General features: G+C 41.1%; 1 non-coding gene across 1 annotated transcript; it reads left to right on the top strand.

Annotated features, from left to right (window-relative positions):
• The first annotated feature begins 5,543 nt into the window (after nt 1–5,543).
• On the top strand, nt 5,544–5,646 carry LOC130029977 (small nucleolar RNA U13). The gene has a single exon (XR_008793424.1). It is a non-coding gene; the product is annotated as a small nucleolar RNA U13 (small nucleolar RNA).
• The last annotated feature ends 9,064 nt before the right edge of the window (nt 5,647–14,710 follow it).

Raw genomic sequence — 14,710 nt, 5'->3', positions numbered from 1 at the left:
CCCAGGAAACTCCTAGATCTTTCCAATAGGATTCTGGTCAAGAAACGCTTACTCAGAAATGGTGTGGTCAAGAATATAAGTTGGAATGCAGATGAAGGAACTGATTCTCTGATATTTATATGTATATATAAATATATATATTTAAATTTTTTAAATGAATCACCATGAGATACAGTTACAGACTTACAAATTTGTGATTATGTTTCAGTCATGCAATGATCGAGTACCCATCCTTCCTCCAGTGTCCATTCTCCACCAACAGTGTTCCCACCCTCGCCTCCCTCTTCCTCTGTGGCAGGCACATTCCCTTTTACTCTCTCTCCTTTGGAGTATTATGGTGGCCATGGATAATAGAGATAAGGGCCAGGAGGATCACTCCATGGCTTGGAAGTCGGTCTCACATGCTGGGGGAAAAGGTAGCTGGGATAGAGAAGGGATCAGTAGTGAGTTACGCTTGGAGGGCTCACTAGCGATGGGAGATGTGTGCTGAAAGTAGACTATAAACCAAACATGGTGGCCACTTAATACCTACATTGGAACTGATTCTCTTAATGGCATTAGTACAGAAGTCTTAGAACAATCTCTGACCCAAAATTCTACTCCCTTTGGTCCATACTCCCTTTAGACATCTGTGTTCATGTAACTCCATAGATACAAGTCTTCTCACAGCACCTCAAGGTTTTGCTCTGTGTACTTGTTGACAGTGGTCTAGGTATCTCCATATCCCAGTTGGATTATCTTGGTTTAGTTCATCACTCACTCATCATGAAGGGACAAAACTATCTTTTTTCCCCCTGCCCCCTTTTTATTGGGAAGCTATACTTGGTGATATTAGGGGCTACTTCTAGCTTGGTTCTTTGTTGTCACTCCTGGTGGTCCTCAAGGGACTGTGTGGTGCTGAGTATGGGAACTCAAAATGCAAATCATGTGCTTCAGCCCATTGAGTCACCTTCTGGGCCCCCTCTCTTCCTTCTTGACAGCCAGATAGGATTGTGTATTTGTGGCTCCTTCTGCCCCCCCCTTTTTTTGTTTTTTTGGGTCACACCTGGTGATACACAGGGATTACCCCTGGCTCTGCACTCAGGAATTGCCCCTGGCGGTGCTCAGGGGACCATGTGGGATGCTGGGAATCGAACCCGGGTCAGCTGCGTGCAAGGCAAACGCCTTACCCTCTGTGCTATTGCTTCTGCCCTTTGAGGAGGTGCTGTCAGAGGCAAGTGAATGATTCTTTAGAATTTCTTAATACAAAATCAGAGGGAAAGAGGGAGAGGAGTAAAAAGAAGCACAATAACCAGTGAAAAAGAGCTTGGAGAAGTATGGGCTGTTTTAGTGAAAGCAGCATAAGAGTAGAAGTCTGCAAGGAAATATTGAAGCTTAAAGTAATATCAGTCTACATTGTTTCCTTCTTTTGGTTATCTAGAAAGTGCAGACAAAAGATCATCTTAAATGGATTAGAGTCTTGAACATAAAACCTGCAATCATGAAGCTCACAGAGGAAAACAGATGTGAAAAGCTCTCGAACATTTGGTTTGGCAATCATTTTTTAGGTATGACACCAAAAGCAAAGTAACAGAGACAAGTAAAACCACGTCAAACCAGAAAGCTTCTGCACAGCAATGAAGCCTACCAACAAACAAAAAAGATGAATGATCAAATGTGAAAATATATTTGTAGGGGCTGGAGCAATAGCACAGCAGGTAGGGTGTTTGCCTTGCATGCAGCCAACCCAGGTTTGATTCCCAGTACCCCATATGGTCCCTCGAGCACCACCCGGGGTAATTCTTGAGTGCAGAGCCAGGAGTAGCCCCTGGGCATCACCAGGTGTGACCCCAAAAAGCCAAAAAAAAAAAAGAAAATATTTTTGTAAACCATAATTCTGAAAAGATAGCATAGCGGGTAGGGCGTTTGCCTTGCAAGCGGCCAATTTGTCCAACCCGAGTTCGATTCTTCTGCCCCTCTCAGAGAGCCTGGCAAGCTACCGAGAGTATCTCACCTGCACGGCAAAGCCTGGCAAGCTACCCATGAAGTATTCTATATGCCAAACACAGTAACAACAAAGTCTCACAATGAAGTTGTTACTGGGCCCGCTCGAGCAAATCGATGAACAATGGGAAGACAGTGACAAAGACAATTCTGAAAAGGATTTAGTAGACAAAATATATAATCTATATTACTCAGTAGCAAAGAAACAAAAACAAGTAGAAAATATGAACAGCCACTTTTCTAACAGGTACAAAAAAAGGTGCTTGATATTGCTCATCATCAGGGAAATGCAAATAAAAAATGCAAGGGGACGGTATCTCCTACCTATTAGGATGGCTGTCACCAAAAAGATGAGATTCCAGGTGATTGGTGAAGATTTGAAGGAAAGGGCCTTTGTGCATCATTGCTGGGAATGTAAATTGGTGCAGCCACTATGGAAAATAAGACAGAGGTTGCTCAAAAAAATAAAAAGTGCAAGGGTCTCTGGGATCTGGCTCAGTATTAGCAACTAGCTTTTATGCATGAGACTGAGTTCAATCCCTGGCACTTACTCACATTGCTGCTGAGTGTAATGCTAGGCTATCCTGGTGAGATTCTTGGAATGTAACCAGGTGTGTGACACCCCCCCCCCCCCCGTATTATGGTATACCAAAATAGCTGAAAGAAAAAAAAAAGGGAAAAGGGGAAATGTTGAAAATGAGACTATTATGAGGGGGCTGAAGATATAGTTAAGCAGGGAGGGTGCTTGCTTGCTTTGCACACACCTGACCTGGATTCAATCCGTGGCATCCCTTAGGGTCCCCCAAGCATCACCAGGAGTAGTTCCTAAGTGCAGAGCCAGGAGTAATCCTGAGTATCACTGGGTGCAATTTAAAAAAAGAAAGAAAGAAACTATCTCATGAAATAGCAACCTAACAGCTGGGCATACATCTAAATGAACTATAAAATGAAAATTGTATTCCAAATAGATACCTGTGTATACAAATCTATTATAATGTATTTATAGTAACTAAGATATTAAATCGTCTAAGTATCTATCAACAGATGAATGGATCAAGAAATATAGCATAAATAAACATGCAACTGAATATTATATAGCCATAAAAGTGGAAAATCCCGACATCTGAGACAACATGGTAGACATTAAAGGCATTATTTTAGGTGAAATGAATTGGCTACAGAAAGACAAGTAACATATGATTTCACTTTTATGTGAAATCTAAAAAAAACAGAGCTCATAGAAACAGACCGGACAGGTAATTAGAGGAAGCAAATTCAGGGAAATGAGTGAGTTGGCTAAAAGAGACAAATTCACAGTTGTAAGTTAAGTTTTGGAGATTTGATGTATAGTATGGTGTCTATAGTTAAAATACTGTATTGTGTTAGAAAGTTGCTGGGAGATTAAATCTGAAAAGTGTTCATCACAAGAAAAAAGTAATTATTTGAGGTGATGTATGTTCATTAGGTTTATTGTGATGATCATTTCACAGTATATGATATATCAACTAATTATATAGCACTCCTTAAATCAATACTACAATACTATATGTCACGTATATCTCAATTGCTCGATAGTACTGGGGAAATTATTCTAGAAAACATAACTTCACCGTAATAGGTCTCTTAATGCTCTTTGTGGTCCCACTGGGAGATTTGTGCCAGGGGACTCAAACTTGTCCAGAAGCATCTGCTTACCAGGGACCATGATCATAACCGAGGGAACAGACCAGAGTGAAAGTTCTGAGTATTGCTTGCCTTGCGTGCAGCTGGTCCCTGTTCATCTCCAGCACTACATATAGGTCTCCGAGCACCATCAGGAGTGATCCCTGTGTACAGAACCAGGAGCAAGCCCTGAGCACTGCCAAGTGTGACCCCGCCCCCAAACAAAGCAAAAACAAAACAATCAAAAAATAGGGGAATACAAAAAACAGTGAGAGACTTAGCATTGAACACCTGTTGTAGGATAGCATTGGTTTGTCCTTTCTTCCTCGCCACAGGGAGCTTAGGCTTATTGGGTTACTCTCATCACAATGTTCCCATTTCTCTGTGTTTATTTGTAACCTCTTTTTTTGTGCTCTGTTACCCTGTAAATATTTTCTTTTCTCTTCTCCTTAAGTCTTTTGCATAGTTAATTCAGAGCACTGTTCTTTTGGCATAGACACAGGAAGACAGCTGATGCTATGCTTTTGTAACTTGGAAGTTAATTGACTCCAAATAATATTCATTCTAGGGCATCTGTCCTCTGAACCTAAGCCTCAGTTGCCCTTACTTCCTAGCACCCCCAAAGCAGGGTCCCAACAAGGGACTGGGCGGACCCAGGGCAAGCTGTGAGCTACCCTGGCATGGAAATGGGCCAAGCCAAAGCGCCACAATACTTAACTATAAGTTAAGAGCACGGTCATGAATAAATTCTGTCATGATCCAAAAAGTAGCAACTAGATTAGGACCCTGCTAGGGTTTGGAAGATTAATCTGGCCTGTAGTTTTATATGTCCCCAGGAGAGCCACCCTAAAAGCTAATATATCTCTTACTGTGTTCATACAAAATAACTAATATTAAGAAGTAGAATTAAGATTTTAATTAAGATGTTAATTAAATTATTGAACTAAAGAAAGGAGAAAAACCACTAGGTGGTGTTTAGCCCTTGAGCCAGATGGGCCACCGGGATCAGGAAGGGCTTTCATATGTTGATTGTGCTACCCTGAGTGTGTGGTTGCTACCCCCAATTGGGGAGTTGGTGAGAGACTGAGAGAGACCAAGACAGCAAGTTGGAGCGGGGAGAGATGAGCGGGAAAGACAGGAGGAGACGGGAATGAGGACCAGTAGGAGACTGGAATGGGGACCCTAGTGAGACTGGAATAGGCCCATGGAAAGAATGGAATAAATGGCAACCAACCAGCCTGACCCTCGTTTCCTCCTTCGTCCACCCATGGCATTGGCTGTCCCAGGTGGGGAAGTGACCTGAGACCACCGAAAACAGGCAGCAAGAGAGAGCCGTGGGATTTCCCAGCTACCTGGTGATTACACAACCTGTGAATACTAACAGCACACACATATACACACATGCATGGAAGAAAACTAGATGTTAGTTTCTTTTGAAGGGAGCAAAGACAGCAAAAAAAAAATCACAAAGTTGAGTCTGATCAAACGTTCAGATGCAATATCTAATATTTTTAGAAAATATAGGAGTCAAGAAGGAGTTAAAGAAATATGCTACACTATCCAGAGATGCTATACAGAGATACAGTCAGCAAAGTCCTGACAGAAGGAAACTGTCTTGAAGGGAAAAAAGGCGTTTCTTCAATACTAAGTTGCAAGTTGACAAAGGCAAGTGAAATAGAGCAAGAAACTATTGCTTTATTTTAAAAAAATGTTTTCATGAGTTTGGATCTTATCTGTATCTTAATTTATATAATCTGTTCAAAGCAAGTATGATTGTCATGAATCTATTCATGAGATATGAACACTTATTGGTTAGTGATGGTGTTAAGAAATTATTGTGACTTTTTTACTGATGATAATGGTATTGGAGTTTAGTTTTAAAATAAATGTTTATTGGATTCTTTTTCCGGTTCATAAGCATGATGACTGGTGTTCGCATGCTTGTGTGACATGTGCCTCCTTTAAAACTTGTTACTCATTTGGTGTGTTGCCCATCTGACGTGAGAAGAAAAAAAATAAATATTTATCTTTTAGATATAGTTGCAGAAAGATGAGATGAGATGAGATGAGATGATATTTTAGAGATGAGATGATATTTTGTAGTAATTTCTTTAAATAATGTTGGAGGGAGGTTAAATGTAATACAGGGAGACTGATCACAGTTGTTGAAAATTGTCATAAGGTTTTTTTATACTCTCTTTTTATTTAGCATTTGTTTGAAATTCTCCATTAAAAAACCCCAAACAAACAAAAATGAGAACATGGCTCATCATTCTACCATAATTTTTTAAAAAAAGTATTATAATGTTTTACTATTAAGAATCATACAAGTCCTAAAATTGTTTTCATATAGGACCACAGCAATAGTACAGGTCAGTTGCTGCAGACCAGGTTCTATTCACGGCACCCCATATGGCCCCCTATGCTCAAACGTTGAGCATCTCTGGGCGTGGCCCCAAAATTAAAAAAATTTTTTTCTAGTTCTTACCAATTTTTTTCTTTACTGAATAGAGTTGCAGAAGGAACCCACTATCCTTTTCTTCCCATTTACAGATAGGATTTGCATGGGGTAAAGAAAAGAACAGACTAAAAACTTGGGGAAAAGAGATAAACAAGAATTTCTTCAAAGAAGAAATACAAATGGCCAAAAAGCATATGAAAAGATGTTCTGTATCACTAACCATCAGGGAAATGCAACTCAAAACAACAATGAACTATCACCTCACACCACAGAGACTGTCAAAAACAACAACAAACAGTGTTGATGAGGATGTGGGGGGGGGGGGAAGGAAACTTCATTCACTACTGGTGGGAATGTCAACTGGTCTGGCCTTTTAGGAAGACAATATAGACATCACTCAAAAAACTAGGAATTAACTTCCATATGGCCCAGTAATTTCATTCCTGGGAATACACCCCAAGGGCCCAAAAGCACAATGTAAAAAAGACATCTATACTCCTATGTTCATTGCAACACTGTACACAAAATACAGAATCAATCCAAATGCCAATTAATAGATGATTGGATAAAGAAACTATGGTTCATAAATCCAGTGGAATACTACTTAGAAGTAAGAAAAGTCATACAATTTGCTGCAACATGGATGAATGTGTAGAGTATCGTGTTGAATGAAATTAGTCAGAGGGAGAGGAACAGACTCCAAATGATCTTTCTCAGATGTGGGAAATAAAGAAACTTGTAGGGGAGTATCATACACCCAAAGGAAATAGGATTGAAGAGTTGAGAGCTGGTCTTCAGTAGGAAGCTGATCACTGAAGTAGGGGTTGGGGGTAAGTTAGGGAAGGAAAAACTAGGATGACAGAGGAGCGGGGGAGTGCCTGCCACAGAGGCTGGCTGGGGACAGGAAGGGAAACTGGGGACATTGGTGGAGAGTAGTCAGCATCGGTGAAGGGATTGGTGTTAGAACAATATTTGCCTCAAACTCAATCAAAACTATCTTTGTAACTTTGTAATTCATGGTGATTCAATTAAAAATTAACTCTTAAAAAAAGAGATAAGAGCAGAAGATCACTCACATTGTTTTCTTATTATCAATGTTTAAAAATTGCAGAGAATGCAGTTTTCCTGTTGGTTGCCAGATGGTATTTTTTTGACCAAGACCCTTTTATTTTGGGTCACACCTGGCATTGCACAGGGGTTACTCCTGGACCATGTACTCAGGAATTACTCCTGGCATTGCTTGGGGGAACTATATGGGTTGCTGGGAATCGAACCCAGGTTGGCTTCATGAAAGGCAAACGCTCTACCTGCTGTGCTATTGCTCCAGCTCCATGACCAAGACCCTTCTTGATCTGAGGTTGGACCACATAGCATTCAACTTCAACAATAGACATTTAGCACTGAATTCTTCTCATGCCACCCCTCCACCACTAGTTTCTTTCCTAACACTGCTGAGCTGTGAGGCTGAGTTTTCATTGATTTTCTACTGCCAAAGTCAACGAATACTTCCAGCTCTTATCTGACATAACCTCATAGAACTTGTTTATTGCCAATTCTCTATAGCCATGTCCCACATTGTGATAATTCACTGGTTAAAGACTCTAGGTGCTTTCTGGTCATTGTTTATTTAATTCCTGCAACTCTAGCTGGGGGTTTTTATTTCCCACCCCACCCTCAAATTTGTTAACTGAAGAAACTGGCTCAGAAAAATTAGTAACTTTTCAAAGTTCTAAAAGATAATGACAAAACTTAAGCCTAGAACTATGCGATCTGAAATAATAAAAATTATTACTTAAACATTGTTGTTTCAAATATGAATATTTTATTATGAAAGGTTGTTTATTAACAATGACTTAATTATTAGTAAATTACTTAATAATTAAATTATTATTATTGGCTGGAGCGCTAGCACAGCGAGTAGGGCGTTTGCTTGCATGCAGCTGACCTGGCCGACCAGAGTTTGATTTCTCTGCCCCTCTCGGAGAGCCTAGCAAGCTACCGAGAGTCTCTCCGCCCTCATGGCAAAGCCTTGAAAGCTACCCGTGATGTATTCAATATGCCAAACACAGTAACAGGTCTCACAATGGAGATGTTACTGGGCCTGCTCGAGTAAATTGATGAACAACAGGAGGACAGTGCTAGTATTATGCCAATGGTTCAGCTATTAGATTTCTTGGAATGGAAAGATATAAAAAATCTTTTTGGAGTTCCATATGGGATTATTTTGGTGTATGTGTGTCTGTGTATCTGTGTGTGTTGTGTGTATGTACTTCTTAGGACATAAATAGGACTTAAAATTGTCTATACAGGGTTTAAGACACCTGTCTTGCATGCAGTCAACCTTGGTGTGAACTTCTAGCACTGCATATGCGCACCTAAACACCTTCAGAAGTGACCCTGAGCATTCTGGGTATGACCCAACTTTCTCCATCTCCTTCAAGCTAAGAAAAAGAAAAACAAACAAAAAGCAAGATACAGGATGCCACTGCTATATTAAAAGTGAGTTTCTACAAATGTATCCTCTTGAATATGATTAGAGAGAATGTTTCTTGAAGAATAAGAAATCAGGAAAAGTGACTTGTTCCTGAATTTGGGCTAGAAGGAAGTTTCCTGTGCAATCAATATAATTGATGCTTTATTAACGTTTTCAACTTTGTGCAAGGAGCATCATGGATTATGTAAATAAATGAATGGTTTGAACGAAAGTCTGCAAAAAAAAAACAGATATTACTATAGTCTAAATGCTTGTGTTCCTTCCAAGCTTATATATTGAAGTCCTATTTCCTGCTCTCTGTCCTCTGGAGAAGCCTGTGTTCTCTCTTCTATATGAAATTCACATGAAATTCAAGAGAGAGAGAGAGACAGAGACAGACAGACAGACACAGAGAGTCAGGGAGACAGAGAAAGAGGTCTTACATGAAATTCAAGAAAGACAGAGAGGCAGAGACAGAGAGACAGAGAGACAGAGAGAGACACACAGAGACAGAGAGAGAGATCAAGATCGAAATTCAAGAGAAACAGAGAGGGAGAGACAGAGAGAGACAGAGTCAGAGAGACAGAGAGAGAGACAGAAAGAGAAAGAGAGACAGAGAGAAAGAGAGAGACACACACAGAGACAGAGACAGAGAGATCAAGATCTTACCTCCCAAACTCCCAAAGATGGTATGGTGAGGGTGAGCCCTTCTGAGTGGATTAGTGCCTTTCAGAAAGGCAAGAGGCTCCCTGGGCCCTGAGGAGCGCTGGAGGAGATGTGGTTATGAATCAGAAAAGTTTTCCTCCCCAGAAGCAGACCATTCTGGATTTCCCAGCCCGAACTCTGAACAATAAATTTCCATTATTTATAAACAACCAAATCTGTGGGAATTTATTAGCAATCTGAACAGACTAAGACAGATATTTTCACATCCCCAGAAAGATACAGCTAACACAATCACAAAAACAACCTGAACATATCTCAGTGTACCTTGCTTTTGCTTTTTTTTTGACATGCATGTTCAGGGTCTGACAGAGCCTCCAGGCTGACTCTCACGACTATCACTACCCCTCCATGGGAAAGTGTGGAAGTGATCCTGTACCCATAGTCAGGGGCATCGATCTTGGTAGTCCTTTCTGGGTACCCAAAATTCAGACTGATTTTCCTAGCATGAGAACGTACTCAGGAAAATTGGGCCTGGCTGAAATCAGTGTCCTGAGGTTAGGAACCTGGATTTGAGCAGTTCTCCTTCTGCTGCAAACTCTTAAACGTCACTACACTTTAGAATTACCAGGGTAATTTCTTAGAATAGGGGCAAACGGTTGTGTAGGGCCAAACGTCTGCATTTTTATGCAGGAATCCTATGATTCTGAGGCACTAGGGACCACTTTTGAAGATGCGTAAATAACCCAGACTCTGAGTACTTATTGACTGGGGATGATGACTGGACTTTACTAGTAATTTCAGCTTTCTCTGGGGGTTGGGGGCAGGGAGAACAGAGCCTCTGGCGTCAGGGACAGTTAGGTCAAACAGAACTGGAGCCCTTCCCCCACAACACGACCATCAAACAGGATGTGCCTCAGATGGAGTCTGCGGATGCAAACAGGATCTGGAGAGAAATAGCAATTTTTCCTTTCCACTCTGAACCTCCATCCGACCAGTTCCGGAAACAGTCCTGATTAGAGCGTAATTGATTTGGGCTACACGAGCAGAGCAGCCCAGCCTGCAAGCTGCACGCTATCATCCCACTCTTTACTGCATTAAAAACAATCCGATATGACATGTGCTGGTTTCCTAACAACATTTGCAAACTTGAGTCCGATTATATAGTCCACGACTGTGCCAGCCATACTTGAGAACAGCGGGGCATTTCCCTCCAGCTCCCAATGACAGCAAACAAACTCAAGGCATTTTCGTTGCATAAATACTTACTCAGATCGCACAGGATTTGGGGTCTTGTGCAGTTCAGGAAGTGATCATGTATTAGCTTTCAAACAGGATCAGTTCCTCCTGTTCAAACAAGCATTCTAAGCAGTTTGCTATTGTTTTGGCTTTTGTTTTTCTCTAGCACACACATCATAGAAGATCTATAATTCTACTTTATCAGGGACTGGGCAAAAGAACGAAACAAACCAAAAACCCAAGAGTACCAAGAGTACCAGGAGGAAATGCATTGAGTCAGAGATGAACTCCAGAGGGGACTTTTGGTCAGTGGGTTAGACAATTTACTTTCAAGTAGTTTCCTCCTTTTGCCCCTGTCTGTGTTGAGACCTCACTGCACTGCAAATAGGCCCTCAGCCAACCTCGGGAGAACTGCTTCTCTGGGGCTGGGGAGATGGCTGACTGGCTAACGTGTATGCTTTCAGGTGGGGTTCCCTGCTTTAATTCCAGGTCCTTCATGGCTCCCTAAACACTTCTTAGAATAGCTTCCAACAACTCCAAATATGCCACATATCCCCACTCACCCTCCCGTCCCCCTAAAAAAACCTTAGTCTTAATTCATCTGAAGCATCTCTTAGAGTCACATATACGTTCTACTTGAATGCGTTGGTTCCTAAGATTTCTTCTGTACAACCCAGTGATTCAGGAAAGTGAGAATACCAGTGATTTGGTAACATTATCCATGAATTTATATGACAGCATGGGTATTCTTCCATGAAATATTCAGATATACATAATTCAAATATATAATATTCAGATAAATAGTGAGTCAGATATATAATCTATAGCTCCCACTGGATTGCTTTTACCTCTGTGCTATTTCACTTTGTTCTATGTAGACCTGTAACCAATGTCCTTCATGCTAAAACAAACTGATCAAACAAAAATCCTAGGCAAATATGTGTTAAATTCTAGTTTGGATTTACTTATGGTACAAAATGGATGTCTTTGACAACTTTTACTTAAGCCTTTACATCATGCAAAAATTTAAGGAAAAATAAGGGGAGGAACATATAATGTCCTCAGTTTTATACAATTATCAATTGAAGGCCCATTCCATTCTCTATCCCCTGATTATTTTATTTTATTTTACAGTTCTGGGAATTGAAGCCAGGGTTTTACACTGTCACTGTTACTGTCCTCCCACTGTTCATCGATTTGCTCGAGCAAGCCCGGTAACGTCTCCATTGTGAGACTTGTTACTGTGTTTGGCATATCAAATACGTCATGGTTAGCTTGCCAGATGATTCAGATGAATCTCGTGCGGGCGAGATACTCTCGGTAGCTTGCCGGGCTCTCCGAGAGGGGCGAAGGAATAGAACTAGGGTTGGTCATGTTGGCCGCTTGCAAGGTAAACACCCTACCCCCTGTGCTTTCACTCCAGCCCCAAGATAGATATTCTTTCCAGTGCCGTTTTATCTTCCTTCAAATATTAACACTAGTTCTCTCAGATCAACAGGTATCCCATTTTCTACCAGTTTTCAACTAGAAATCTTAGAGTGAGTCATACTGATGAAAATCTCCAAGTCAGGCCCGCTGCTTCAGGAACTGTGTGTACCCCGAGTCGCTAAGGCCGTGATGCTGTAGAATAGGATGCACAAACGTTCTTTCAAGGACCGGAGACTGAACTCACATATCAAAACCTCCCGGCTGCAGAGATCGGGTTGGATTCTCTGGCACTGTTGACTTTGGTCTGGATGTTTATCCATTCATTTTTCAGACCTCCAGTCGCTTGTTTATCTTGGCCATCCCTTCCCAGTCCGAGACTTCCCACACCCTGCCATCTGGCACCCTCTCTGGTTTCATTCCCACAGCCCCTGCTCTGAGCAGAAACCTCAGCGGAAGCACAGATCCTGCAAAAGGTCTCAAGTGCTGGGGTCACTCTCTGGATTCAGTCCCCCTGAAGAAAAGAAGGGGACAAAAGAATTTTTCAGAGAGGGGCCTCAAGGTTTATTACCCAAAGAAAGTATAAATTTAATGTCACGAGATAGATTCATAGTCAATAAATATTTTAGTGTTGTGGGACAAGCTTAGAAATTGTGAAATCCACTATTAGAAGGGTAGCTGGTTGTCCTTTTTCTCTTTTAAAACAGTTGTTCATATCATCGACTTACATATTCATCTTGTGCCCTTAGACTTATAAGTCATTTTAGTTAAGACAACAAATATTTTTAGGTGCAGTGTTAAAATCTATTTAGATTAACAGGGCATTTTTGAAAAGAAAATTTTTAAGTGGGATAGAGAGATAGTACAGGGGTTAGGCGTTTTCCTGGTATGTGGATGGCATTTTCCTTGTACATCCCAGTTCAACCCTAGTACCACATTTCATACCTTGAACACTGCCAGGAGTGATTCCCAAGCACTGATTCAGGATTAAGCTTTAAGCACACCTGGGTGTGTCCCTCCAAAAAAAGTTCTCAATCCATCCTGTGTAAGTTTTCAAATAATCACTAAATTCCTGGTTCTTGGCAATTTTAGATGTATACTTATTGCTTCCTAAAACCATCATTCACTTTCCTGTTGTCTGAGAATCTCCTCTGACTTGACATACTTAGCCAGTATTTGAAGACTCTCTTGACCTGTCTCATATGCCACCAGTGGCACACCATCACCAGCTACCATCATACCCCCATGTTTCTAAGATTTTATTATGTCACATACAGTGTTTTACCCTTTGTGGTCATTACATTTACCTCTAAATATATTATGTCAATTCAACAGTTGAAGGAAGAAAGACATCATTTTATTTCTAGGAAGAGGAAATATTAGGTAAACACCCAAGGTCACAGAGATAGTAGAGACAAAATCAGGTTACTCAGTTTAGAGTACTTCTTCTCAATCTTTAAGTTTATGTTGGCTTAAAACAATCATGTTCCAGGAGCTGGAGAGATAGTTCAGTGGTGGATAAGGTACTACCACTTTGCCCAGAGCTGACTGTGCTGGATCCCTGACACTCTAGAAGGACCCTTGAGCTAGCCAGGAGTGATCCCTGAGCATAGAATCAGGAAAGCCCTCTGAACACCAGCGGTTGTGCCCCCTCCCCCACCAAAAACCCAAAAATTTCATATTGCACCTTGTGTTGTCAACATGTTTTTATATAGATGCTCTTTGCCCTTTGATTGATATAGTCTGACTAAAGTAATTAGCTGTATCTGGCAAATGTAATACTTGATGCTAGGCAAATTGTTAATTGTTTTTGATGTTGTTGCCAGCAGTTATTTACTGTATGGCCCAGTGAGGCTTCCCATCCAGGCTGAGTGCTGTAGTAGATACAGAAATACGAGTCTGGCCTTATTGTCTCCAGACGTAGCAAATAAAAATATGGGAGGCAATACTTGGGACATACTTATGCCAAGAAACTATTTGTTGCTTCTCTGAAATTCAGATTGAACCAAGCATTTTGTGTTCTCTCTGGCAGTCCTAATTGAGGGACTTAACAGCAATCAAAAAAGATGACCACAGCACTATGGGGCAAGAGGGGTGTTCCTGGCTTAGACATGTGGTGTTGATTAGCAAGGTTGCAAGAGTTCTGAGAAGGGAGTGCAGCTCAGGGGTTCTGGGCAACTAGAGAAGTCTTCACCCAGGAGGTGGGCCTCCCTAATCAGGCAGAACGGGAATTTTAAAGACCTCTAAGCTAGAGGAAGGATTAACAGAAGCCCAACATACTAAATGGCTTCAAAATGTTTTTATTTTGGAGACAAATTCACAGCAGAGATCTGAGAGGAAGGTAAGCCCTTTCCATCGTTGCTGAAAGTACACAAGATACTATATTCCTCATGAGACTAACTCAGATTGGTGGGTACCAAAAGCACGGGTTTCTGCAGGGTTAAAGGGTCCAAAATCCTGGGTCTCATTAGAGAAAGTGGAATAAGCACTGGTTTAATTTTGAAGACTCCTGGGCCCCAGAGATAAACCAACTGAGAGAGAGTGAGTAATGGGATATTCCTGGGTTTGCAAGTAAATGGATGCTTCTTCAGAGGAATGATTTGTTCATAATCCCCTCTGTAGACACAAAGTTTCCGTATGAAAATGTAAAGTCAGGATGATGCATCACCCAGGCCGGGCCATTCATTCAGAGTCTGCATCAGGTGCTATACATGATATAATTTATTGACTGTAAGAACTCTATTTTACACTATAATTCTCATTTTCATTTACGGAATGTTTTGGGGACACATCCGGCAAGCTAC

The sequence above is a fragment of the Sorex fumeus genome, unplaced genomic scaffold (assembly GCF_029834395.1).
Source record: "Sorex fumeus unplaced genomic scaffold, SorFum_2.1 ptg000043l, whole genome shotgun sequence".
NCBI classification, from domain to species: Eukaryota; Metazoa; Chordata; class Mammalia; order Eulipotyphla; family Soricidae; genus Sorex; species Sorex fumeus.
The sequence above is the reverse complement of the archived record's forward strand: the minus strand, read 5'-3'. Positions and strand labels throughout refer to the sequence as shown.